The sequence below is a fragment of the Xiphias gladius genome, unplaced genomic scaffold (assembly GCF_016859285.1).
Source record: "Xiphias gladius isolate SHS-SW01 ecotype Sanya breed wild unplaced genomic scaffold, ASM1685928v1 HiC_scaffold_755, whole genome shotgun sequence".
NCBI lineage: Eukaryota > Metazoa > Chordata > Actinopteri > Istiophoriformes > Xiphiidae > Xiphias > Xiphias gladius.
In genome coordinates this window covers 1-22,313 of record NW_024402470.1, presented here as the reverse complement: position 1 = coordinate 22,313, position 22,313 = coordinate 1, and the positions used below count along the sequence as shown (strand labels likewise).

The window sequence follows — 22,313 nt, the reverse complement described above, 5'->3', positions numbered from 1 at the left end:
GCCTCAATTTCAACAACATAACTGTCTCAATTATAAAAACCATCTATGACACCATCACTTTCTCTGTCAGTAAAGTTCTCATCTGCATTGATCTACTGTTACATGAAAAGAAGAAAAAAAAAATCATTGAACAAACCCTCAAAAACATCTGAACTGAAAAGTGCTTGCTTAGCTCCTCTTGACCCATACTTAGAATTTTCAAACTGTCTTGTTTTTGTTCTGACCTGGTGGGCAGACCCACATATGTGATACCTCAAGGTTTAGAGAGATACTTTTCCACTGCTTACTTGTTCACGCTTCTGCACGCATGGGTTCGAATCCCATTCTCGTCAACTGTGGTCGTGTGAGATGGAATGCTGAAGAGTCTTATGGAGAATGCGGGCATCGATCCCGCTACCTCTCGCATGCTAAGCGAGCGCTCTACCATTTGAGCTAATTCCCCTGTAACAGTGCCGTGTAGAGTCTGTAAGTTCCACTTTGCTAACATTAGCTAATTAGGCCTAAATACAATGTCATCACAGCCAGTCTTGCATAAGACTACTCGTGTTTTCCGGATACTCTACAGACAACTCTGTGAGGATTATTGGCACACAGGTAAGCTGCGCGTGGTTGTTGTGGCCGAGTGGTTAAGGCGATGGACTAGAAATCCATTGGGGTCTCCCCGCGCAGGTTCGAATCCTGCCAATAACGTGTGACCGCCAGGATTTTTTTTGTATTTGGGTGTCTACACCCTACCCTACGCTGTAGTACACTCAAAGGCATTTGATGTTATCTAGACAGTTCAAAAGGTCATTCAGTCTGCAGGTGCTGTCACGTGTAACTGGTCAGTCAAACTCTGAGTCATGCAGCCAGAGGGTACTGCCAGTGTTAGCCTTATGTGTTTTTGGTTTCAAAGGAGCTGCATAGTCCAGAGTATGAGAGCAGGATGAGTTGAAGAGAGTGAATAGCTCATCAGTGTCAGTGCAGGAGAGAGGGGCATCTAGAGCACGAGATAAGATTGTGAGCGTGGTGCGGTCATCCCAACTGGGCCTTCGTCAAAACCACAAAAAGAGGCGGAACAGACAGAGAGGAAAACGTTGTCCTTCCCTATGTTGCTGGATTATCCAAAAAACTCAGGAGGAGCTTCCACAACCATAACATCCTTTGCATTTTAAGCCCGGTAACCCAGGCACAAGCAGAACAATGTAATTTACGCAATCCAATGCAGCGAGGAATGCACACACCTGTACATTGGGGAAACTAAACAACTGCTACATAGGCGCATGGAACAACACAGGAGAGCCAGTTCCTCAGGTCAGGACTCAGCAGTCCACCTGCACCTTAAGGACAAAGGACACGCTTTTCAGGACAGCGCCAGTACATTTTGGCCATAGAATACTGATGGTCTGGAAGAGGAAGTGAAAGAACCCATTTTTGTCAATCTGGAACAACCGTCACTAAACAGAGGAGCTGGTTTGAGACACCACCTGTCAGCAGCCTACAATGCAGTTGTAAGTTTGCTCTCCAGACAGCTGAACACCCATCCACACCAGGACTCATGCGACCACTCACTTGACGGCAGCAGGGTGGGTCAACAATTCACTCGTCACCCTAACGACCCTCAAGCTGATCCTAACGACTCACATGATGACCGGGAGGGTTAACGACTCATGTGACCTCAACGACTCACTTTTGTTGCTGATCTAACCAGAGGATATTTACCTGGAAATCCCCATTAGTCATTAGAACTGAAGAAGCCTTTCGGATGAGAGGCTAAACGTCTTCAAGAACTTCAAGCAAGTCCAGTTGCCTTCGCATAGCACAGAAGTGAGCATGAAAGTGGTGGATAAGTGTGTGGTTTTGGCTGAGTTTATAGATTGGATGAGGGAGTCAAGCTGGGAGGGGTGGGAAGGGGTCCTTCGTGATAACAAGCTCTGACTACTTGTACTCAGTCAGAGAGACATTATTTATACAGTCAACACTACTGTTACTTTTATGAGACACAGAACTTTGAGTTAAAACTGTTTCCTCTCTTCGTTTTTCTCTTATCTTCCTGGTGTACCTCCCAGTTATTCCCTTGGCTCCTCCTTCAGTATTTCTCACTCTCCTACACCAAAAGTATCCAGTGACATTAATACGTGAGTGAGCAGCCAAATCCTCTCCTTTTCATGGCGATGGTGGTATAGTGGTGAGCATAGCTGCCTTCCAAGCAGTTGACCTGGGTTCGATTCCTGGCCATCGCAGTTGTATGTTGTCTTTAGTCTTGGGTGTACTGTTAGTAACGTGTGTCTCTAAAGATGGCAGAACTTTACAGTGATAGAGCTTATGGAATTCAGCTTGTTCATAGCTGCCCAGATATGCACCAAAGTGACACACAACAGTATTTCACTTAGTTTTTTTTTTTTTTTTTACTACATAAGATGCATCATCATACAGCTTAAGTGCTAAAAAAATTCAAAATTCCTCTCGTCACAGTCAAATTCCTCCAGTGACGTAAACTCCTGACTCAGCAACATTCTTCTTTTTTTTTTTTTCCTCACAGCAACAGTGGTATAGTGGTGAGCGTGTCTGCCTTTCAAGCAGTTGTAGGTACGGCGCAAGTTACAGGTAAATCTCTGTAAACCTTTGACAGGTCTTTGTTTTCTTCAATGGTCAGTGATTGTACTAGTATGTTTTATATTGATGATGTTGTTATATTGATTTTTTTTTTGGAAGACCAAAATCAGAATGGACTTTTCCACTTCATGAGTCGATTCACCACTGGTCTCACAGCTGAACACCATGTTCTCTATGGCAATTTCAGCTCAATGTTGTCTAGTTGTATTTAAGAGGGGGACCAGCGTGAACTCTGTTGTTTCAAGGAAACCAATAGGTCAGGGCTGAAGAATAAGCGTGTCGGGCTTGCCCCTTCCAAAACGGTAAGCTCCAGTGAACTGGCTAAGCATTGCAGAAGGAGAACTCGCAGGGTTGAGGAAACCCGTAGCCTGCTCCGAGAATTGCTATATCGTGTGTGGGAACTGATTGACACCTCAGATTTATGCCTGATCAACCCTGAGAGCACCACACGATCCACCTGGTGTTGAAGTGTACACCAAACGTAGGGTCACAAAAGTGAGACAAGGTCCTGGATGACTCAAGATGTGACAGAGGGTCAAAATACATTTATATCTATCAAAAGTATGACTTCATTAGGACCAAGATTTGATACTTAGCATTGCATAGCAACAAAAGTTGAGCAGTGTTTAGCGTTCTTTGCTTTTTATGGTTTTAATCCTGGATGATCACCTTCTAGACCAACAACCAAAGACGAGGTGGCCGAGAGGTTAAGGCGATGGACTGCTAATCCATTGTGCTCTGCACGCATGGGTTCGAATCCCATTCTCGTCGCAAGGGAGCCCACTTTTGTCCGACACGTCTCAATTTCAACAACATAACTGTCTCAATTATAAAAACCATCTATGACACCATCACTTTCTCTGTCAGTAAAGTTCTCATCTGCATTGATCTACTGTTACATGAAAAGAAGAAAAAAAAAATCATTGAACAAACCCTCAAAAACATCTGAACTGAAAAGTGCTTGCTTAGCTCCTCTTGACCCATACTTAGAATTTTCAAACTGTCTTGTTTTTGTTCTGACCTGGTGGGCAGACCCACATATGTGATACCTCAAGGTTTAGAGAGATACTTTTCCACTGCTTACTTGTTCACGCTTCTGCACGCGTGGGTTCGAATCCCATTCTCGTCAACTGTGGTCGTGTGAGATGGAATGCTGAAGAGTCTTATGGAGAATGCGGGCATCGATCCCGCTACCTCTCGCATGCTAAGCGAGCGCTCTACCATTTGAGCTAATTCCCCTGTAACAGTGCCGTGTAGAGTCTGTAAGTTCCACTTTGCTAACATTAGCTAATTAGGCCTAAATACAATGTCATCACAGCCAGTCTTGCATAAGACTACTCGTGTTTTCCGGATACTCTACAGACAACTCTGTGAGGATTATTGGCACACAGGTAAGCTGCGCGTGGTTGTTGTGGCCGAGTGGTTAAGGCGATGGACTAGAAATCCATTGGGGTCTCCCCGCGCAGGTTCGAATCCTGCCAATAACGTGTGACCGTTTGTGGATTTTTTTTGTATTTGGGTGTCTACACCCTACCCTACGCTGTAGTACACTCAAAGGCATTTGATGTTATCTAGACAGTTCAAAAGGTCATTCAGTCTGCAGGTGCTGTCACGTGTAACTGGTCAGTCAAACTCTGAGTCATGCAGCCAGAGGGTACTGCCAGTGTTAGCCTTATGTGTTTTTGGTTTCAAAGGAGCTGCATAGTCCAGAGTATGAGAGCAGGATGAGTTGAAGAGAGTGAATAGCTCATCAGTGTCAGTGCAGGAGAGAGGGGCATCTAGAGCACGAGATAAGATTGTGAGCGTGGTGCGGTCATCCCAACTGGGCCTTCGTCAAAACCACAAAAAGAGGCGGAACAGACAGAGAGGAAAACGTTGTCCTTCCCTATGTTGCTGGATTATCCAAAAAACTCAGGAGGAGCTTCCACAACCATAACATCCCTTTGCATTTTAAGCCCGGTAACCCAGGCACAAGCAGAACAATGTAATTTACGCAATCCAATGCAGCGAGGAATGCACACACCTGTACATTGGGGAAACTAAACAACTGCTACATAGGCGCATGGAACAACACAGGAGAGCCAGTTCCTCAGGTCAGGACTCAGCAGTCCACCTGCACCTTAAGGACAAAGGACACGCTTTTCAGGACAGCGCTGTGCACATTTTGGCCATAGAATACTGATGGTCTGGAAGAGGAAGTGAAAGAACCCATTTTTGTCAATCTGGAACAACCGTCACTAAACAGAGGAGCTGGTTTGAGACACCACCTGTCAGCAGCCTACAATGCAGTTGTAAGTTTGCTCTCCAGACAGCTGAACACCCATCCACACCAGGACTCATGCGACCACTCACTTGACGGCAGCAGGGTGGGTCAACAATTCACTCGTCACCCTAACGACCCTCAAGCTGATCCTAACGACTCACATGATGTGACCTCAACGACTCACTTTTGTTGCTGATCTAACCAGAGGATATTTACCTGGAACTCCCCATTAGTCATTAGAACTGAAGAAGCCTTTCGGATGAGAGGCGAAACGTCTTCAAGAACTTCAAGCAAGTCCAGTTGCCTTCGCATAGCACAGAAGTGAGCATGAAAGTGGTGGAGAAGTGTGTGGTTGTGGCTGAGTTTATAGATTGGATGAGGGAGTCAAGCTGGGAGGGGTGGGAAGGGGTCCTTCGTGATAACAAGCTCTGACTACTTGTACTCAGTCAGAGAGACATTATTTATACAGTCAACACTACTGTTACTTTTATGAGACACAGAACTTTGAGTTAAAACTGTTTCCTCTCTTCGTTTTTCTCTTATCTTCCTGGTGTACCTCCCAGTTATTCCCCTTGGCTCCTCCTTCAGTATTTCTCACTCTCCTACACCAAAAGTATCCAGTGACATTAATACGTGAGTGAGCAGCCAAATCCTCTCCTTTTCATGGCGATGGTGGTATAGTGGTGAGCATAGCTGCCTTCCAAGCAGTTGACCTGGGTTCGATTCCCGGCCATCGCAGTTGTATGTTGTCTTTAGTCTTGGGTGTACTGTTAGTAACGTGTGTCTCTAAAGATGGCAGAACTTTACAGTGATAGAGCTTATGGAATTCAGCTTGTTCATAGCTGCCCAGATATGCACCAAAGTGACACACAACAGTATTTCACTTAGTTTTTTTTTTTTTTTTTACTACATAAGATGCATCATCATACAGCTTAAGTGCTAAAAAAATTCAAAATTCCTCTCGTCACAGTCAAATTCCTCCAGTGACGTAAACTCCTGACTCAGCAACATTCTTCTTTTTTTTTTTTTCCTCACAGCAACAGTGGTATAGTGGTGAGCGTGTCTGCCTTTCAAGCAGTTGTAGGTACGGCGCAAGTTACAGGTAAATCTCTGTAAACCTTTGACGGGTCTTTGTTTTCTTCAATGGTCAGTGATTGTACTAGTATGTTTTATATTGATGATGTTGTTATATTGATTTTTTTTGGAAGACCAAAATCAGAAAGGACTTTTCCACTTCATGAGTCGATTCACCACTGGTCTCACAGCTGAACACCATGTTCTCTATGGCAATTTCAGCTCAATGTTGTCTAGTTGTATTTAAGAGGGGGACCAGCGTGAACTCTGTTGTTTCAAGGAAACCAATAGGTCAGGGCTGAAGAATAAGCGTGTCGGGCTTGCCCCTTCCAAAACGGTAAGCTCCAGTGAACTGGCTAAGCATTGCAGAAGGAGAACTCGCAGGGTTGAGGAAACCCGTAGCCTGCTCGAGAATTGCTATATCGTGTGTGGGAACTGATTGACACCTCAGATTTATGCCTGATCAACCCTGAGAGCACCACACGATCCACCTGGTGTTGAAGTGTACACCAAACGTAGGGTCACAAAAAGTGAGACAAGGTCCTGGATGACTCAAGATGTGACAGAGGGTCAAAATACATTTATATCTATCAAAAGTATGACTTCATTAGGACCAAGATTTGATACTTAGCATTGCATAGCAACAAAAGTTGAGCAGTGTTTAGCGTTCTTTGCTTTTTATGGTTTTAATCCTGGATGATCACCTTCTAGACCGACAACCAAAGACGAGGTGGCCGAGAGGTTAAGGCGATGGACTGCTAATCCATTGTGCTCTGCGCATGGGTTCGAATCCCATTCTCGTCGCAAGGAGCCTGCTTTTGTCCGACACGTCTCAATTTCAACAACATAACTGTCTCAATTATAAAAACCATCTATGACACCATCACTTTCTCTGTCAGTAAAGTTCTCATCTGCATTGATCTACTGTTACATGAAAAGAAGAAAAAAAAAATCATTGAACAAACCCTCAAAAACATCTGAACTGAAAAGTGCTTGCTTAGCTCCTCTTGACCCATACTTAGAATTTTCAAACTGTCTTGTTTTTGTTCTGACCTGGTGGGCAGACCCACATATGTGATACCTCAAGGTTTAGAGAGATACTTTTCCACTGCTTACTTGTTCACGCTTCTGCACGCGTGGGTTCGAATCCCATTCTCGTCAACTGTGGTCGTGTGAGATGGAATGCTGAAGAGTCTTATGGAGAATGCGGGCATCGATCCCGCTACCTCTCGCATGCTAAGCGAGCGCTCTACCATTTGAGCTAATTCCCCTGTAACAGTGCCGTGTAGAGTCTGTAAGTTCCACTTTGCTAACATTAGCTAATTAGGCCTAAATACAATGTCATCACAGCCAGTCTTGCATAAGACTACTCGTGTTTTCCGGATACTCTACAGACAACTCTGTGAGGATTATTGGCACACAGGTAAGCTGCGCGTGGTTGTTGTGGCCGAGTGGTTAAGGCGATGGACTAGAAATCCATTGGGGTCTCCCCCGCAGGTTTGAATCCTGCCAATAACGTGTGACCGTTTGTGGATTTTTTTGGATTTGGGTGTCTACACGCTACCCTACGCTGTAGTACACTCAAAGGCATTTGATGTTATCTAGACAGTTCAAAAGGTCATTCAGTCTGCAGGTGCTGTCACGTGTAACTGGTCAGTCAAACTCTGAGTCATGCAGCCAGAGGGTACTGCCAGTGTTAGCCTTATGTGTTTTTGGTTTCAAAGGAGCTGCATAGTCCAGAGTATGAGAGCAGGATGAGTTGAAGAGAGTGAATAGCTCATCAGTGTCAGTGCAGGAGAGAGGGGCATCTAGAGCACGAGATAAGATTGTGAGCGTGGTGCGGTCATCCCAACTGGGCCTTCGTCAAAACCACAAAAAGAGGCGGAACAGACAGAGAGGAAAACGTTGTCCTTCCCTATGTTGCTGGATTATCCAAAAAACTCAGGAGGAGCTTCCACAACCATAACATCCCTTTGCATTTTAAGCCCGGTAACCCAGGCACAAGCAGAACAATGTAATTTACGCAATCCAATGCAGCGAGGAATGCACACACCTGTACATTGGGGAAACTAAACAACTGCTACATAGGCGCATGGAACAACACAGGAGAGCCAGTTCCTCAGGTCAGGACTCAGCAGTCCACCTGCACCTTAAGGACAAAGGACACGCTTTTCAGGACAGCGCTGTGCACATTTTGGCCATAGAATACTGATGGTCTGGAAGAGGAAGTGAAAGAACCCATTTTTGTCAATCTGGAACAACCGTCACTAAACAGAGGAGCTGGTTTGAGACACCACCTGTCAGCAGCCTACAATGCAGTTGTAAGTTTGCTCTCCAGACAGCTGAACACCCATCCACACCAGGACTCATGCGACCACTCACTTGACGGCAGCAGGGTGGGTCAACAATTCACTCGTCACCCTAACGACCCTCAAGCTGATCCTAACGACTCACATGATGACCGGGAGGGTTAACGACTCATGTGACCTCAACGACTCACTTTTGTTGCTGATCTAACCAGAGGATATTTACCTGGAACTCCCCATTAGTCATTAGAACTGAAGAAGCCTTTCGGATGAGAGGCGAAACGTCTTCAAGAACTTCAAGCAAGTCCAGTTGCCTTCGCATAGCACAGAAGTGAGCATGAAAGTGGTGGAGAAGTGTGTGGTTGTGGCTGAGTTTATAGATTGGATGAGGGAGTCAAGCTGGGAGGGGGTGGGAAGGGGTCCTTCGTGATAACAAGCTCTGACTACTTGTACTCAGTCAGAGAGACATTATTTATACAGTCAACACTACTGTTACTTTTATGAGACACAGAACTTTGAGTTAAAACTGTTTCCTCTCTTCGTTTTTCTCTTATCTTCCTGGTGTACCTCCCAGTTATTCCCCTTGGCTCCTCCTTCAGTATTTCTCACTCTCCTACACCAAAAGTATCCAGTGACATTAATACGTGAGTGAGCAGCCAAATCCTCTCCTTTTCATGGCGATGGTGGTATAGTGGTGAGCATAGCTGCCTTCCAAGCAGTTGACCTGGGTTCGATTCCCGGCCATCGCAGTTGTATGTTGTCTTTAGTCTTGGGTGTACTGTTAGTAACGTGTGTCTCTAAAGATGGCAGAACTTTACAGTGATAGAGCTTATGGAATTCAGCTTGTTCATAGCTGCCCAGATATGCACCAAAGTGACACACAACAGTATTTCACTTAGTTTTTTTTTTTTTTTTTACTACATAAGATGCATCATCATACAGCTTAAGTGCTAAAAAAATTCAAAATTCCTCTCGTCACAGTCAAATTCCTCCAGTGACGTAAACTCCTGACTCAGCAACATTCTTCTTTTTTTTTTTTTCCTCACAGCAACAGTGGTATAGTGGTGAGCGTGTCTGCCTTTCAAGCAGTTGTAGGTACGGCGCAAGTTACAGGTAAATCTCTGTAAACCTTTGACGGGTCTTTGTTTTCTTCAATGGTCAGTGATTGTACTAGTATGTTTTATATTGATGATGTTGTTATATTGATTTTTTTTTTGGAAGACCAAAATCAGAATGGACTTTTCCACTTCATGAGTCGATTCACCACTGGTCTCACAGCTGAACACCATGTTCTCTATGGCAATTTCAGCTCAATGTTGTCTAGTTGTATTTAAGAGGGGACCAGCGTGAACTCTGTTGTTTCAAGGAAACCAATAGGTCAGGGCTGAAGAATAAGCGTGTCGGGCTTGCCCTTCCAAAAGCAGTAGCTCCAGTGAACTGGCTAAGCATTGCAGAAGGAGAACTTCGCAGGGTTGAGGAAACCCGTAGCCTGCTCCGAGAATTGCTATATCGTGTGTGGGAACTGATTGACACCTCAGATTTATGCCTGATCAACCCTGAGAGCACCACACGATCCACCTGGTGTTGAAGTGTACACCAAACGTAGGGTCACAAAAGTGAGACAAGGTCCTGGATGACTCAAGATGTGACAGAGGGTCAAAATACATTTATATCTATCAAAAGTATGACTTCATTAGGACCAAGATTTGATACTTAGCATTGCATAGCAACAAAAGTTGAGCAGTGTTTAGCGTTCTTTGCTTTTTATGGTTTTAATCCTGGATGATCACCTTCTAGACCGACAACCAAAGACGAGGTGGCCGAGAGAGGTTAAGGCGATGGACTGCTAATCCATTGTGCTCTGCACGCATGGGTTCGAATCCCATTCTCGTCGCAAGGGAGCCTGCTTTTGTCCGACACGTCTCAATTTCAACAACATAACTGTCTCAATTATAAAAACCATCTATGACACCATCACTTTCTCTGTCAGTAAAGTTCTCATCTGCATTGATCTACTGTTACATGAAAAGAAGAAAAAAAAAATCATTGAACAAACCCTCAAAAACATCTGAACTGAAAAGTGCTTGCTTAGCTCCTCTTGACCCATACTTAGAATTTTCAAACTGTCTTGTTTTTGTTCTGACCTGGTGGGCAGACCCACATATGTGATACCTCAAGGTTTAGAGAGATACTTTTCCACTGCTTACTTGTTCACGCTTCTGCACGCGTGGGTTCGAATCCCATTCTCGTCAACTGTGGTCGTGTGAGATGGAATGCTGAAGAGTCTTATGGAGAATGCGGGCATCGATCCGCTACCTCTCGCATGCTAAGCGCTCTACCATTTGAGCTAATTCCCCTGTAACAGTGCTGTGTAGAGTCTGTAAGTTCCACTTTGCTAACATTAGCTAATTAGGCCTAAATACAATGTCATCACAGCCAGTCTTGCATAAGACTACTCGTGTTTTCCGGATACTCTACAGACAACTCTGTGAGGATTTTTGGCACACAGGTAAGCTGCGCGTGGTTGTTGTGGCCGAGTGGTTAAGGCGATGGACTAGAAATCCATTGGGGTCTCCCCGCGCAGGTTCGAATCCTGCCAATAACGTGTGACCGTTTGTGGATTTTTTTGGATTTGGGTGTCTACACCCTACCCTACGCTGTAGTACACTCAAAGGCATTTGATGTTATCTAGACAGTTCAAAAGGTCATTCAGTCTGCAGGTGCTGTCACGTGTAACTGGTCAGTCAAACTCTGAGTCATGCAGCCAGAGGGTACTGCCAGTGTTAGCCTTATGTGTTTTTGGTTTCAAAGGAGCTGCATAGTCCAGAGTATGAGAGCAGGATGAGTTGAAGAGAGTGAATAGCTCATCAGTGTCAGTGCAGGAGAGAGGGGCATCTAGAGCACGAGATAAGATTGTGAGCGTGGTGCGGTCATCCCAACTGGGCCTTCGTCAAAACCACAAAAAGAGGCGGAACAGACAGAGAGGAAAACGTTGTCCTTCCCTATGTTGCTGGATTATCCAAAAAACTCAGGAGGAGCTTCCACAACCATAACATCCCTTTGCATTTTAAGCCCGGTAACCCAGGCACAAGCAGAACAATGTAATTTCATAATCCAATGCAGCGAGGAATGCACACACCTGTACATTGGGGAAACTAAACAACTGCTACATAGGCGCATGGAACAACACAGGAGAGCCAGTTCCTCAGGTCAGGACTCAGCAGTCCACCTGCACCTTAAGGACAAAGGACACGCTTTTCAGGACAGCGCTGTGCACATTTTGGCCATAGAATACTGATGGTCTGGAAGAGGAAGTGAAAGAACCCATTTTTGTCAATCTGGAACAACCGTCACTAAACAGAGGAGCTGGTTTGAGACACCACCTGTCAGCAGCCTACAATGCAGTTGTAAGTTTGCTCTCCAGACAGCTGAACACCCATCCACACCAGGACTCATGCGACCACTCACTTGACGGCAGCAGGGTGGGTCAACAATTCACTCGTCACCCTAACGACCCTCAAGCTGATCCTAACGACTCACATGATGTGTGACCTCAACGACTCACTTTTGTTGCTGATCTAACCAGAGGATATTTACCTGGAACTCCCCATTAGTCATTAGAACTGAAGAAGCCTTTCGGATGAGAGGCGAAACGTCTTCAAGAACTTCAAGCAAGTCCAGTTGCCTTCGCATAGCACAGAAGTGAGCATGAAAGTGGTGGAGAAGTGTGTGGTTGTGGCTGAGTTTATAGATTGGATGAGGGAGTCAAGCTGGGAGGGGTGGGAAGGGGTCCTTCGTGATAACAAGCTCTGACTACTTGTACTCAGTCAGAGAGACATTATTTATACAGTCAACACTACTGTTACTTTTATGAGACACAGAACTTTGAGTTAAAACTGTTTCCTCTCTTCGTTTTTCTCTTATCTTCCTGGTGTACCTCCCAGTTATTCCCTTGGCTCCTCCTTCAGTATTTCTCACTCTCCTACACCAAAAGTATCCAGTGACATTAATACGTGAGTGAGCAGCCAAATCCTCTCCTTTTCATGGCGATGGTGGTATAGTGGTGAGCATAGCTGCCTTCCAAGCAGTTGACCTGGGTTCGATTCGGCCGCCATCGCAGTTGTATGTTGTCTTTAGTCTTGGGTGTACTGTTAGTAACGTGTGTCTCTAAAGATGGCAGAACTTTACAGTGATAGAGCTTATGGAATTCAGCTTGTTCATAGCTGCCCAGATATGCACCAAAGTGACACACAACAGTATTTCACTTAGTTTTTTTTTTTTACTACATAAGATGCATCATCATACAGCTTAAGTGCTAAAAAATTCAAAATTCCTCGTCACAGTCAAATTCCTCCAGTGACGTAAACTCCTGACTCAGCAACATTCTTCTTTTTTTTTTTTTCCTCACAGCAACAGTGGTATAGTGGTGGCGTGTCTGCCTTTCAAGCAGTTGTAGGTACGGCGCAAGTTACAGGTAAATCTCTGTAAACCTTTGACGGGTCTTTGTTTTCTTCAATGGTCAGTGATTGTACTAGTATGTTTTATATTGATGATGTTGTTATATTGATTTTTTTTTGGAAGACCAAACTCAGAATGGACTTTTCCACTTCATGAGTCTATTCACCACTGGTCTCACAGCTGAACACCATGTTCTCTATGGCAATTTCAGCTCAATGTTGTCTAGTTGTATTTAAGAGGGGACCAGCGTGAACTCTGTTGTTTCAAGGAAACCAATAGGTCAGGGCTGAAGAATAAGCGTGTCGGGCTTGCCCTTCCAAAGCAGTAAGCTCCAGTGAACTGGCTAAGCATTGCAGAAGGAGAACTTCGCGGGGTTGAGGAAACCCGTAGCCTGCTCGAGAATTGCTATATCGTGTGTGGGAACTGATTGACACCTCAGATTTATGCCTGATCAACCCTGAGAGCACCACACGATCCACCTGGTGTTGAAGTGTACACCAAACGTAGGGTCACAAAAAGTGAGACAAGGTCCTGGATGACTCAAGATGTGACAGAGGGTCAAAATACATTTATATCTATCAAAAGTATGACTTCATTAGGACCAAGATTTGATACTTAGCATTGCATAGCAACAAAAGTTGAGCAGTGTTTAGCGTTCTTTGCTTTTTATGGTTTTAATCCTGGATGATCACCTTCTAGACCGACAACCAAAAGGCGAGGTGGCCGAGAGGTTAAGGCGATGGACTGCTAATCCATTGTGCTCTGCACGCATGGGTTCGAATCCCATTCTCGCATAAGGGAGCCTGCTTTTGTCCGACCGTCTCAATTTCAACAACATAACTGTCTCAATTATAAAAACCATCTATGACACCATCACTTTCTCTGTCAGTAAAGTTCTCATCTGCATTGATCTACTGTTACATGAAAAGAAGAAAAAAAAAATCATTGAACAAACCCTCAAAAACATCTGAACTGAAAAGTGCTTGCTTAGCTCCTCTTGACCCATACTTAGAATTTTCAAACTGTCTTGTTTTTGTTCTGACCTGGTGGGCAGACCCACATATGTGATACCTCAAGGTTTAGAGATACTTTTCCACTGCTTACTCGTTCACGCTTCTGCACGCGTGGGTTTGAATCCCATTCTCGTCAACTGTGGTCGTGTGAGATGGAATGCTGAAGAGTCTTATGGAGAATGCGGGCATCGATCCCGCTACCTCTCGCATGCTAAGCGAGCGCTCTACCATTTGAGCTAATTCCCCTGTAACAGTGCTGTGTAGAGTCTGTAAGTTCCACTTTGCTAACATTAGCTAATTAGGCCTAAATACAATGTCATCACAGCCAGTCTTGCATAAGACTACTCGTGTTTTCCGGATACTCTACAGACAACTCTGTGAGGATTATTGGCACACAGGTAAGCTCTTGGCGTGGTTGTTGTGGCCGAGTGGTTAAGGCGATGGACTAGAAATCCATTGGGGTCTCCCCACGCAGGTTTGAATCCTGCCAATAACGTGTGACCGTTTGTGGATTTTTTTGGATTTGGGTGTCTACACGCTACCCTACGCTGTAGTACACTCAAAGGCATTTGATGTTATCTAGACAGTTCAAAAGGTCATTCAGTCTGCAGGTGCTGTCACGTGTAACTGGTCAGTCAAACTCTGAGTCATGCAGCCAGAGGGTACTGCCAGTGTTAGCCTTATGTGTTTTTGGTTTCAAAGGAGCTGCATAGTCCAGAGTATGAGAGCAGGATGAGTTGAAGAGAGTGAATAGCTCATCAGTGTCAGTGCAGGAGAGAGGGGCATCTAGAGCACGAGATAAGATTGTGGCGTGGTGCGGTCATCCCAACTGGGCCTTCGTCAAAACCACAAAAAGAGGCGGAACAGACAGAGAGAAAAGCGTTGTCCTTCCCTATGTTGCTGGATTATCCAAAAAACTCAGGAGGAGCTTCCACAACCATAACATCCTTTGCATTTTAAGCCCGGTAACCCAGGCACAAGCAGAACAATGTAATTTACGCAATCCAATGCAGCGAGGAATGCACACACCTGTACATTGGGGAAACTAAACAACTGCTACATAGGCGCATGGAACAACACAGGAGAGCCAGTTCCTCAGGTCAGGACTCAGCAGTCCACCTGCACCTTAAGGACAAAGGACACGCTTTTCAGGACAGCGCTGTGCACATTTTGGCCATAGAATACTGATGGTCTGGAAGAGGAAGTGAAAGAACCCATTTTTGTCAATCTGGAACAACCGTCACTAAACAGAGGAGCTGGTTTGAGACACCACCTGTCAGCAGCCTACAATGCAGTTGTAAGTTTGCTCTCCAGACAGCTGAACACCCATCCACACCAGGACTCATGCGACCACTCACTTGTCGGCAGCAGGGTGGGTCAACAATTCACTCGTCACCCTAACGACCCTCAAGCTGATCCTAACGACTCACATGATGACCGGGAGGGTTAACGACTCATGTGACCTCAACGACTCACTTTTGTTGCTGATCTAACCAGAGGATATTTACCTGGAACTCCCCATTAGTCATTAGAACTGAAGAAGCCTTTCGGATGAGAGGCGAAACGTCTTCAAGAACTTCAAGCAAGTCCAGTTGCCTTCGCATAGCACAGAAGTGAGCATGAAAGTGGTGGAGAAGTGTGTGGTTGTGGCTGAGTTTATAGATTGGATGAGGGAGTCAAGCTGGGAGGGGGTGGGAAGGGGTCCTTCGTGATAACAAGCTCTGACTACTTGTACTCAGTCAGAGAGACATTATTTATACAGTCAACACTACTGTTACTTTTATGAGACACAGAACTTTGAGTTAAAACTGTTTCCTCTCTTCGTTTTTCTCTTATCTTCCTGGTGTACCTCCCAGTTATTCCCCTTGGCTCCTCCTTCAGTATTTCTCACTCTCCTACACCAAAAGTATCCAGTGACATTAATACGTGAGTGAGCAGCCAAATCCTCTCCTTTTCATGGCGATGGTGGTATAGTGGTGAGCATAGCTGCCTTCCAAGCAGTTGACCTGGGTTCGATTCCCGGCCATCGCAGTTGTATGTTGTCTTTAGTCTTGGGTGTACTGTTAGTAACGTGTGTCTCTAAAGATGGCAGAACTTTACAGTGATAGAGCTTATGGAATTCAGCTTGTTCATAGCTGCCCAGATATGCACCAAAGTGACACACAACAGTATTTCACTTAGTCTTTTTTTTTTACTACATAAGATGCATCATCATACAGCTTAAGTGCTAAAAAAATTCAAAATTCCTCTCGTCACAGTCAAATTCCTCCAGTGACGTAAACTCCTGACTCAGCAACATTCTTCTTTTTTTTTTTTTCCTCACAGCAACAGTGGTATAGTGGTGGCGTGTCTGCCTTTCAAGCAGTTGTAGTGCAGCGCAAGTTACAGGTAAATCTCTGTAAACCTTTGACGGGTCTTTGTTTTCTTCAATGGTCAGTGATTGTACTAGTATGTTTTATATTGATGATGTTGTTATATTGATTTTTTTTTTGGAAGACCAAAATCAGAATGGACTTTTCCACTTCATGAGTCGATTCACCACTGGTCTCACAGCTGAACACCATGTTCTCTATGGCAATTTCAGCTCAATGTTGTCTAGTTGTATTTAAGAGGGGGACCAGCGTGAACTCTGTTGTTTCAAGGAAACCAATAGGTCAGGGCTGAAGAATAAGCGTGTCGGGCTTGCCCTTCCAAAGCAGTAGCTCCAGTGAACTGGCTAAGCATTGCAGAAGGAGAACTCGCAGGGTTGAGGAAACCCGTAGCCTGCTCCGAGAATTGCTATATCGTGTGTGGGAACTGATTGACACCTCAGATTTATGCCTGATCAACCCTGAGAGCACCACACGATCCACCTGGTGTTGAAGTGTACACCAAACGTAGGGTCACAAAAGTGAGACAAGGTCCTGGATGACTCAAGATGTGACAGAGGGTCAAAATACATTTATATCTATCAAAAGTATGACTTCATTAGGACCAAGATTTGATACTTAGCATTGCATAGCAACAAAAGTTGAGCAGTGTTTAGCGTTCTTTGCTTTTTATGGTTTTAATCCTGGATGATCACCTTCTAGACCGACAACCAAAGACGAGGTGGCCGAGAGGTTAAGGCGATGGACTGCTAATCCATTGTGCTCTGCACGCATGGGTTCGAATCCCATTCTCGTCGCAAGGGAGCCTGCTTTTGTCCGACACGTCTCAATTTCAACAACATAACTGTCTCAATTATAAAAACCATCTATGACACCATCACTTTCTCTGTCAGTAAAGTTCTCATCTGCATTGATCTACTGTTACATGAAAAGAAGAAAAAAAAAAATCATTGAACAAACCCTCAAAAACATCTGAACTGAAAAGTGCTTGCTTAGCTCCTCTTGACCCATACTTAGAATTTTCAAACTGTCTTGTTTTTGTTCTGACCTGGTGGGCAGACCCACATATGTGATACCTCAAGGTTTAGAGAGATACTTTTCCACTGCTTACTTGTTCACGCTTCTGCACGCGTGGGTTCGAATCCCATTCTCGTCAACTGTGGTCGTGTGAGATGGAATGCTGAAGAGTCTTATGGAGAATGCGGGCATCGATCCCGCTACCTCTCGCATGCTAAGCGAGCGCTCTACCATTTGAGCTAATTCCCCTGTAACAGTGCCGTGTAGAGTCTGTAAGTTCCACTTTGCTAACATTAGCTAATTAGGCCTAAATACAATGTCATCACAGCCAGTCTTGCATAAGACTACTCGTGTTTTCCGGATACTCTACAGACAACTCTGTGAGGATTATTGGCACACAGGTAAGCTGCGCGTGGTTGTTGTGGCCGAGTGGTTAAGGCGATGGACTAGAAATCCATTGGGGTCTCCCCGCGCAGGTTCGAATCCTGCCAATAACGTGTGACCGTTTGGGATTTTTTTTGTATTTGGGTGTCTACACCCTACCCTACGCTGTAGTACACTCAAAGGCATTTGATGTTATCTAGACAGTTCAAAAGGTCATTCAGTCTGCAGGTGCTGTCACGTGTAACTGGTCAGTCAAACTCTGAGTCATGCAGCCAGAGGGTACTGCCAGTGTTAGCCTTATGTGTTTTTGGTTTCAAAGGAGCTGCATAGTCCAGAGTATGAGAGCAGGATGAGTTGAAGAGAGTGAATAGCTCATCAGTGTCAGTGCAGGAGAGAGGGGCATCTAGAGCACGAGATAAGATTGTGAGCGTGGTGCGGTCATCCCAACTGGGCCTTCGTCAAAACCACAAAAAGAGGCGGAACAGACAGAGAGGAAAACGTTGTCCTTCCCTATGTTGCTGGATTATCCAAAAAACTCAGGAGGAGCTTCCACAACCATAACATCCCTTTGCATTTTAAGCCCGGTAACCCAGGCACAAGCAGAACAATGTAATTTACGCAATCCAATGCAGCGAGGAATGCACACACCTGTACATTGGGGAAACTAAACAACTGCTACATAGGCGCATGGAACAACACAGGAGAGCCAGTTCCTCAGGTCAGGACTCAGCAGTCCACCTGCACCTTAAGGACAAAGGACACGCTTTTCAGGACAGCGCTGTGCACATTTTGGCCATAGAATACTGATGGTCTGGAAGAGGAAGTGAAAGAACCCATTTTTGTCAATCTGGAACAACCGTCACTAAACAGAGGAGCTGGTTTGAGACACCACCTGTCAGCAGCCTACAATGCAGTTGTAAGTTTGCTCTCCAGACAGCTGAACACCCATCCACACCAGGACTCATGTGACCACTCACTTGACGGCAGCAGGGTGGGTCAACAATTCACTCGTCACCCTAACGACCCTCAAGCTGATCCTAACGACTCACATGATGACCGGGAGGGTTAACGACTCATGTGACCTCAACGACTCACTTTTGTTGCTGATCTAACCAGAGGATATTTACCTGGAACTCCCCATTAGTCATTAGAACTGAAGAAGCCTTTCGGATGAGAGGCGAAACGTCTTCAAGAACTTCAAGCAAGTCCAGTTGCCTTCGCATAGCACAGAAGTGAGCATGAAAGTGGTGGAGAAGTGTGTGGTTGTGGCTGAGTTTATAGATTGGATGAGGTAGTCAAGCTGGGTGGGGGTGGGAAGGGGTCCTTCGTGATAACAAGCTCTGACTACTTGTACTCAGTCAGAGAGACATTATTTATACAGTCAACACTACTGTTACTTTTATGAGACACAGAACTTTGAGTTAAAACTGTTTCCTCTCTTCGTTGTTCTCTTATCTTCCTGGTGTACCTCCCAGTTATTCCCCTTGGCTCCTCCTTCAGTATTTCTCACTCTCCTACACCAAAAGTATCCAGTGACATTAATACGTGAGTGAGCAGCCAAATCCTCTCCTTTTCATGGCGATGGTGGTATAGTGGTGAGCATAGCTGCCTTCCAAGCAGTTGACCTGGGTTCGATTCCCGGCCATCGCAGTTGTATGTTGTCTTTAGTCTTGGGTGTACTGTTAGTAACGTGTGTCTCTAAAGATGGCAGAACTTTACAGTGATAGAGCTTATGGAATTCAGCTTGTTCATAGCTGCCCAGATATGCACCAAAGTGACACACAACAGTATTTCACTTAGTTTTTTTTTTTTACTACATAAGATGCATCATCATACAGCTTAAGTGCTAAAAAAATTCAAAATTCCTCTCGTCACAGTCAAATTCCTCCAGTGACGTAAACTCCTGACTCAGCAACATTCTTCTTTTTTTTTTTTTCCTCACAGCAACAGTGGTATAGTGGTGAGCGTGTCTGCCTTTCAAGCAGTTGTAGGTGCGGCGCAAGTTACAGGTAAATCTCTGTAAACCATTGACGGGTCTTAGTTTTCTTCAATGGTCAGTGATTGTACTAGTATGTTTTATATTGATGATGTTGTTATATTGAAATTTTTTTTGGAAGACCAAAATCAGAATGGACTTTTCCACTTCATGAGTCGATTCACCACTGGTCTCACAGCTGAACACCATGTTCTCTATGGCAATTTCAGCTCAATGTTGTCTAGTTGTATTTAAGAGGGGACCAGCGTGAACTATGTTGTTTCAAGGAAACCAATAGGTCAGGGCTGAAGAATAAGCGTGTCGGGCTTGCCCTTCCAAGCAGTAGCTCCAGTGAACTGGCTAAGCATTGCAGAAGGAGAACTCGCAGGGTTGAGGAAACCCGTAGCCTGCTCCGAGAATTGCTATATCGTGTGTGGGGAACTGATTGACACCTCAGATTTATGCCTGATCAACCCTGAGAGCACCACACGATCCACCTGGTGTTGAAGTGTACACCAAACGTAGGGTCACAAAAAGTGAGACAAGGTCCTGGATGACTCAAGATGTGACAGAGGGTCAAAATACATTTATATCTATCAAAAGTATGACTTCATTAGGACCAAGATTTGATACTTAGCATTGCATAGCAACAAAAGTTGAGCAGTGTTTAGCGTTCTTTGCTTTTTATGGTTTTAATCCTGGATGATCACCTTCTAGACCGACAACCAAAGACGAGGTGGCCGAGAGGTTAAGGCGATGGACTGCTAATCCATTGTGCTCTGCGCATGGGTTCGAATCCCATTCTCGTCGCAAGGGAGCCTGCTTTTGTCCGACCGCGTCTCAATTTCAACAACATAACTGTCTCAATTATAAAAACCATCTATGACACCATCACTTTCTCTGTCAGTAAAGTTCTCATCTGCATTGATCTACTGTTACATGAAAAGAAGAAAAAAAAAATCATTGAACAAACCCTCAAAAACATCTGAACTGAAAAGTGCTTGCTTAGCTCCTCTTGACCCATACTTAGAATTTTCAAACTGTCTTGTTTTTGTTCTGACCTGGTGGGCAGACCCACATATGTGATACCTCAAGGTTTAGAGAGATACTTTTCCACTGCTTACTTGTTCACGCTTCTGCACGCGTGGGTTCGAATCCCATTCTCGTCAACTGTGGTCGTGTGAGATGGAATGCTGAAGAGTCTTATGGAGAATGCGGGCATCGATCCCGCTACCTCTCGCATGCTAAGCGAGCGCTCTACCATTTGAGCTAATTCCCCTGTAACAGTGCTGTGTAGAGTCTGTAAGTTCCACTTTGCTAACATTAGCTAATTAGGCCTAAATACAATGTCATCACAGCCAGTCTTGCATAAGAGCAGCCAAATCCTCTCCTTTTCATGGCGATGGTGGTATAGTGGTGAGCATAGCTGCCTTCCAAGCAGTTGACCTGGGTTCGATTCCCGGCCATCGCAGTTGTATGTTGTCTTTAGTCTTGGGTGTACTGTTAGTAACGTGTGTCTCTAAAGAAGAACTTTACAGTGATAGAGCTTATGGAATTCTTTCTTGTTCATAGCTGCTGAGATACCAAAGTGACACACAACAGTATATTTTTTTAGTTTTTTTTTTTTTTTACTACATAAGATGCATCATCATACAGCTTAAGTGCTAAAAAAATTCAAAATTCCTCTCGTCACAGTCAAATTCCTCCAGTGACGTAAACTCCTGACTCAGCAACATTCTTCTTTTTTTTTTTTTCCTCACAGCAACAGTGGTATAGTGGTGAGCGTGTCTGCCTTTCAAGCAGTTGTAGGTACGGCGCAAGTTACAGGTAAATCTCTGTAAACCTTTGACGGGTCTTTGTTTTCTTCAATGGTCAGTGATTGTACTAGTATGTTTTATATTGATGATGTTGTTATATTGATTTTTTTTTGGAAGACCAATATCAGAATGGACTTTTCCACTTCATGAGTCGATTCACCACTGGTCTCACAGCTGAACACCATGTTCTCTATGGCAATTTCAGCTCAATGTTTTCTAGTTGTATTTAAGAGGGGGACCAGCGTGAACTCTGTTGTTTCAAGGAAACCAATAGGTCAGGGCTGAAGAATAAGCGTGTCGGGCTTGCCCTTCAAAACGGTAAGCTCCAGTGAACTGGCTAAGCATTGCAGAAGGAGAACTCAGGTTGGGTTGAAACCCGTAGCCTGCTCCGAGAATTGCTATATCGTGTGTGGGAACTGATTGACACCTCAGTTTTATGCCCGATCAACCCTGAGAGCACCACACGATCCACCTGGTGTTGAACTGTACACCAAACGTAGGGTCACAAAAGTGAGACAAGGTCCTGGATGACTCAAGATGTGACAGAGGGTCAAAATACATTTATATCTATCAAAAGTATGACTTCATTAGGACCAAGATTTGATACTTAGCATTGCATAGCAACAAAAGTTGAGCAGTGTTTAGCGTTCTTTGCTTTTTATGGTTTAATCCTGGATGATCACCTTCTAAACCAACACCCAAAGACGAGGTGGCCGAGAGGTTAAGGCGATGGACTGCTAATCCATTGTGCTCTGCACGCATGGGTTCTAATCCCATTCTCGTCGCAACGGAGCCCACCTTTGTCTGACATGTCTCAATTTCAACAACATAACTGTCTCAATTATAAAAACCCTCTATGAAACCATCAGTTTCTCTGTCAGTAAAGTTCTCATCTGCATTTATGTACTGTCACATGAAAAGAAGAAAAAAAAAATCTGATGAAACCAATCATTTTTTGTACTTAAAATTTCACACTTACTTTTTGACTCACCTCATTGAACAAACCCTCAAAAACATCTGAACTGGACACTGAAATGAAAAG

General features: G+C 44.5%; 5 long non-coding RNA genes and 25 other non-coding genes across 30 annotated transcripts; 24 read left to right on the top strand and 6 right to left on the bottom strand.

Annotated features, from left to right (window-relative positions):
• Positions 1–369: 369 nt before the first annotated feature.
• trnaa-agc lies at positions 370–442 on the bottom strand. Its single transcript has one exon. It is a non-coding gene; the product is annotated as a tRNA-Ala (tRNA).
• A 166-nt stretch (positions 443–608) lies between these two features.
• trnas-aga lies at positions 609–690 on the top strand. Its single transcript has one exon. It is a non-coding gene; the product is annotated as a tRNA-Ser (tRNA).
• Positions 691–2,057: 1,367 nt separating this feature from the next.
• LOC120787859 lies at positions 2,058–3,428 on the top strand. Its single transcript, XR_005707105.1, has 3 exons — positions 2,058–2,117; positions 2,522–2,586; positions 3,272–3,428. It is a non-coding gene; the product is annotated as an uncharacterized LOC120787859 (long non-coding RNA).
• On the top strand, positions 2,151–2,222 carry trnag-ucc. The gene has a single exon. It is a non-coding gene; the product is annotated as a tRNA-Gly (tRNA).
• Positions 3,285–3,366, top strand: trnas-gcu. The gene has a single exon. It is a non-coding gene; the product is annotated as a tRNA-Ser (tRNA).
• A 333-nt stretch (positions 3,429–3,761) lies between the features above and the next one.
• Positions 3,762–3,834, bottom strand: trnaa-agc. The gene has a single exon. It is a non-coding gene; the product is annotated as a tRNA-Ala (tRNA).
• Positions 3,835–4,000: 166 nt separating this feature from the next.
• Positions 4,001–4,082, top strand: trnas-aga. Its single transcript has one exon. It is a non-coding gene; the product is annotated as a tRNA-Ser (tRNA).
• A 1,051-nt stretch (positions 4,083–5,133) lies between these two features.
• Positions 5,134–5,961, top strand: LOC120787855. The gene is made up of 3 exons (XR_005707101.1): positions 5,134–5,179; positions 5,422–5,491; positions 5,896–5,961. It is a non-coding gene; the product is annotated as an uncharacterized LOC120787855 (long non-coding RNA).
• Positions 5,525–5,596, top strand: trnag-ucc. Its single transcript has one exon. It is a non-coding gene; the product is annotated as a tRNA-Gly (tRNA).
• A 695-nt stretch (positions 5,962–6,656) lies between the features above and the next one.
• On the top strand, positions 6,657–6,736 carry trnas-gcu. Its single transcript has one exon. It is a non-coding gene; the product is annotated as a tRNA-Ser (tRNA).
• A 394-nt stretch (positions 6,737–7,130) lies between these two features.
• On the bottom strand, positions 7,131–7,203 carry trnaa-agc. Its single transcript has one exon. It is a non-coding gene; the product is annotated as a tRNA-Ala (tRNA).
• Positions 7,204–7,369: 166 nt separating this feature from the next.
• trnas-aga lies at positions 7,370–7,450 on the top strand. The gene has a single exon. It is a non-coding gene; the product is annotated as a tRNA-Ser (tRNA).
• A 1,073-nt stretch (positions 7,451–8,523) lies between these two features.
• Positions 8,524–9,352, top strand: LOC120787854. The gene is made up of 3 exons (XR_005707100.1): positions 8,524–8,569; positions 8,813–8,882; positions 9,287–9,352. It is a non-coding gene; the product is annotated as an uncharacterized LOC120787854 (long non-coding RNA).
• On the top strand, positions 8,916–8,987 carry trnag-ucc. The gene has a single exon. It is a non-coding gene; the product is annotated as a tRNA-Gly (tRNA).
• Positions 9,353–10,048: 696 nt separating the features above from the next.
• On the top strand, positions 10,049–10,132 carry trnas-gcu. Its single transcript has one exon. It is a non-coding gene; the product is annotated as a tRNA-Ser (tRNA).
• Positions 10,133–10,761: 629 nt separating this feature from the next.
• On the top strand, positions 10,762–10,843 carry trnas-aga. The gene has a single exon. It is a non-coding gene; the product is annotated as a tRNA-Ser (tRNA).
• Positions 10,844–13,409: 2,566 nt separating this feature from the next.
• Positions 13,410–13,491, top strand: trnas-gcu. The gene has a single exon. It is a non-coding gene; the product is annotated as a tRNA-Ser (tRNA).
• Positions 13,492–13,882: 391 nt separating this feature from the next.
• trnaa-agc lies at positions 13,883–13,955 on the bottom strand. Its single transcript has one exon. It is a non-coding gene; the product is annotated as a tRNA-Ala (tRNA).
• A 168-nt stretch (positions 13,956–14,123) lies between these two features.
• trnas-aga lies at positions 14,124–14,205 on the top strand. The gene has a single exon. It is a non-coding gene; the product is annotated as a tRNA-Ser (tRNA).
• Positions 14,206–15,276: 1,071 nt separating this feature from the next.
• On the top strand, positions 15,277–16,053 carry LOC120787858. Its single transcript, XR_005707104.1, has 3 exons — positions 15,277–15,322; positions 15,566–15,635; positions 16,035–16,053. It is a non-coding gene; the product is annotated as an uncharacterized LOC120787858 (long non-coding RNA).
• Positions 15,669–15,740, top strand: trnag-ucc. Its single transcript has one exon. It is a non-coding gene; the product is annotated as a tRNA-Gly (tRNA).
• Positions 16,054–16,793: 740 nt separating the features above from the next.
• On the top strand, positions 16,794–16,875 carry trnas-gcu. The gene has a single exon. It is a non-coding gene; the product is annotated as a tRNA-Ser (tRNA).
• Positions 16,876–17,271: 396 nt separating this feature from the next.
• Positions 17,272–17,344, bottom strand: trnaa-agc. Its single transcript has one exon. It is a non-coding gene; the product is annotated as a tRNA-Ala (tRNA).
• Positions 17,345–17,510: 166 nt separating this feature from the next.
• trnas-aga lies at positions 17,511–17,592 on the top strand. Its single transcript has one exon. It is a non-coding gene; the product is annotated as a tRNA-Ser (tRNA).
• Positions 17,593–18,665: 1,073 nt separating this feature from the next.
• Positions 18,666–19,461, top strand: LOC120787856. Its single transcript, XR_005707102.1, has 3 exons — positions 18,666–18,711; positions 18,955–19,024; positions 19,424–19,461. It is a non-coding gene; the product is annotated as an uncharacterized LOC120787856 (long non-coding RNA).
• On the top strand, positions 19,058–19,129 carry trnag-ucc. The gene has a single exon. It is a non-coding gene; the product is annotated as a tRNA-Gly (tRNA).
• A 723-nt stretch (positions 19,462–20,184) lies between the features above and the next one.
• Positions 20,185–20,264, top strand: trnas-gcu. The gene has a single exon. It is a non-coding gene; the product is annotated as a tRNA-Ser (tRNA).
• Positions 20,265–20,660: 396 nt separating this feature from the next.
• On the bottom strand, positions 20,661–20,733 carry trnaa-agc. The gene has a single exon. It is a non-coding gene; the product is annotated as a tRNA-Ala (tRNA).
• A 120-nt stretch (positions 20,734–20,853) lies between these two features.
• On the top strand, positions 20,854–20,925 carry trnag-ucc. The gene has a single exon. It is a non-coding gene; the product is annotated as a tRNA-Gly (tRNA).
• A 1,049-nt stretch (positions 20,926–21,974) lies between these two features.
• trnas-gcu lies at positions 21,975–22,056 on the top strand. The gene has a single exon. It is a non-coding gene; the product is annotated as a tRNA-Ser (tRNA).
• The last annotated feature ends 257 nt before the right edge of the window (positions 22,057–22,313 follow it).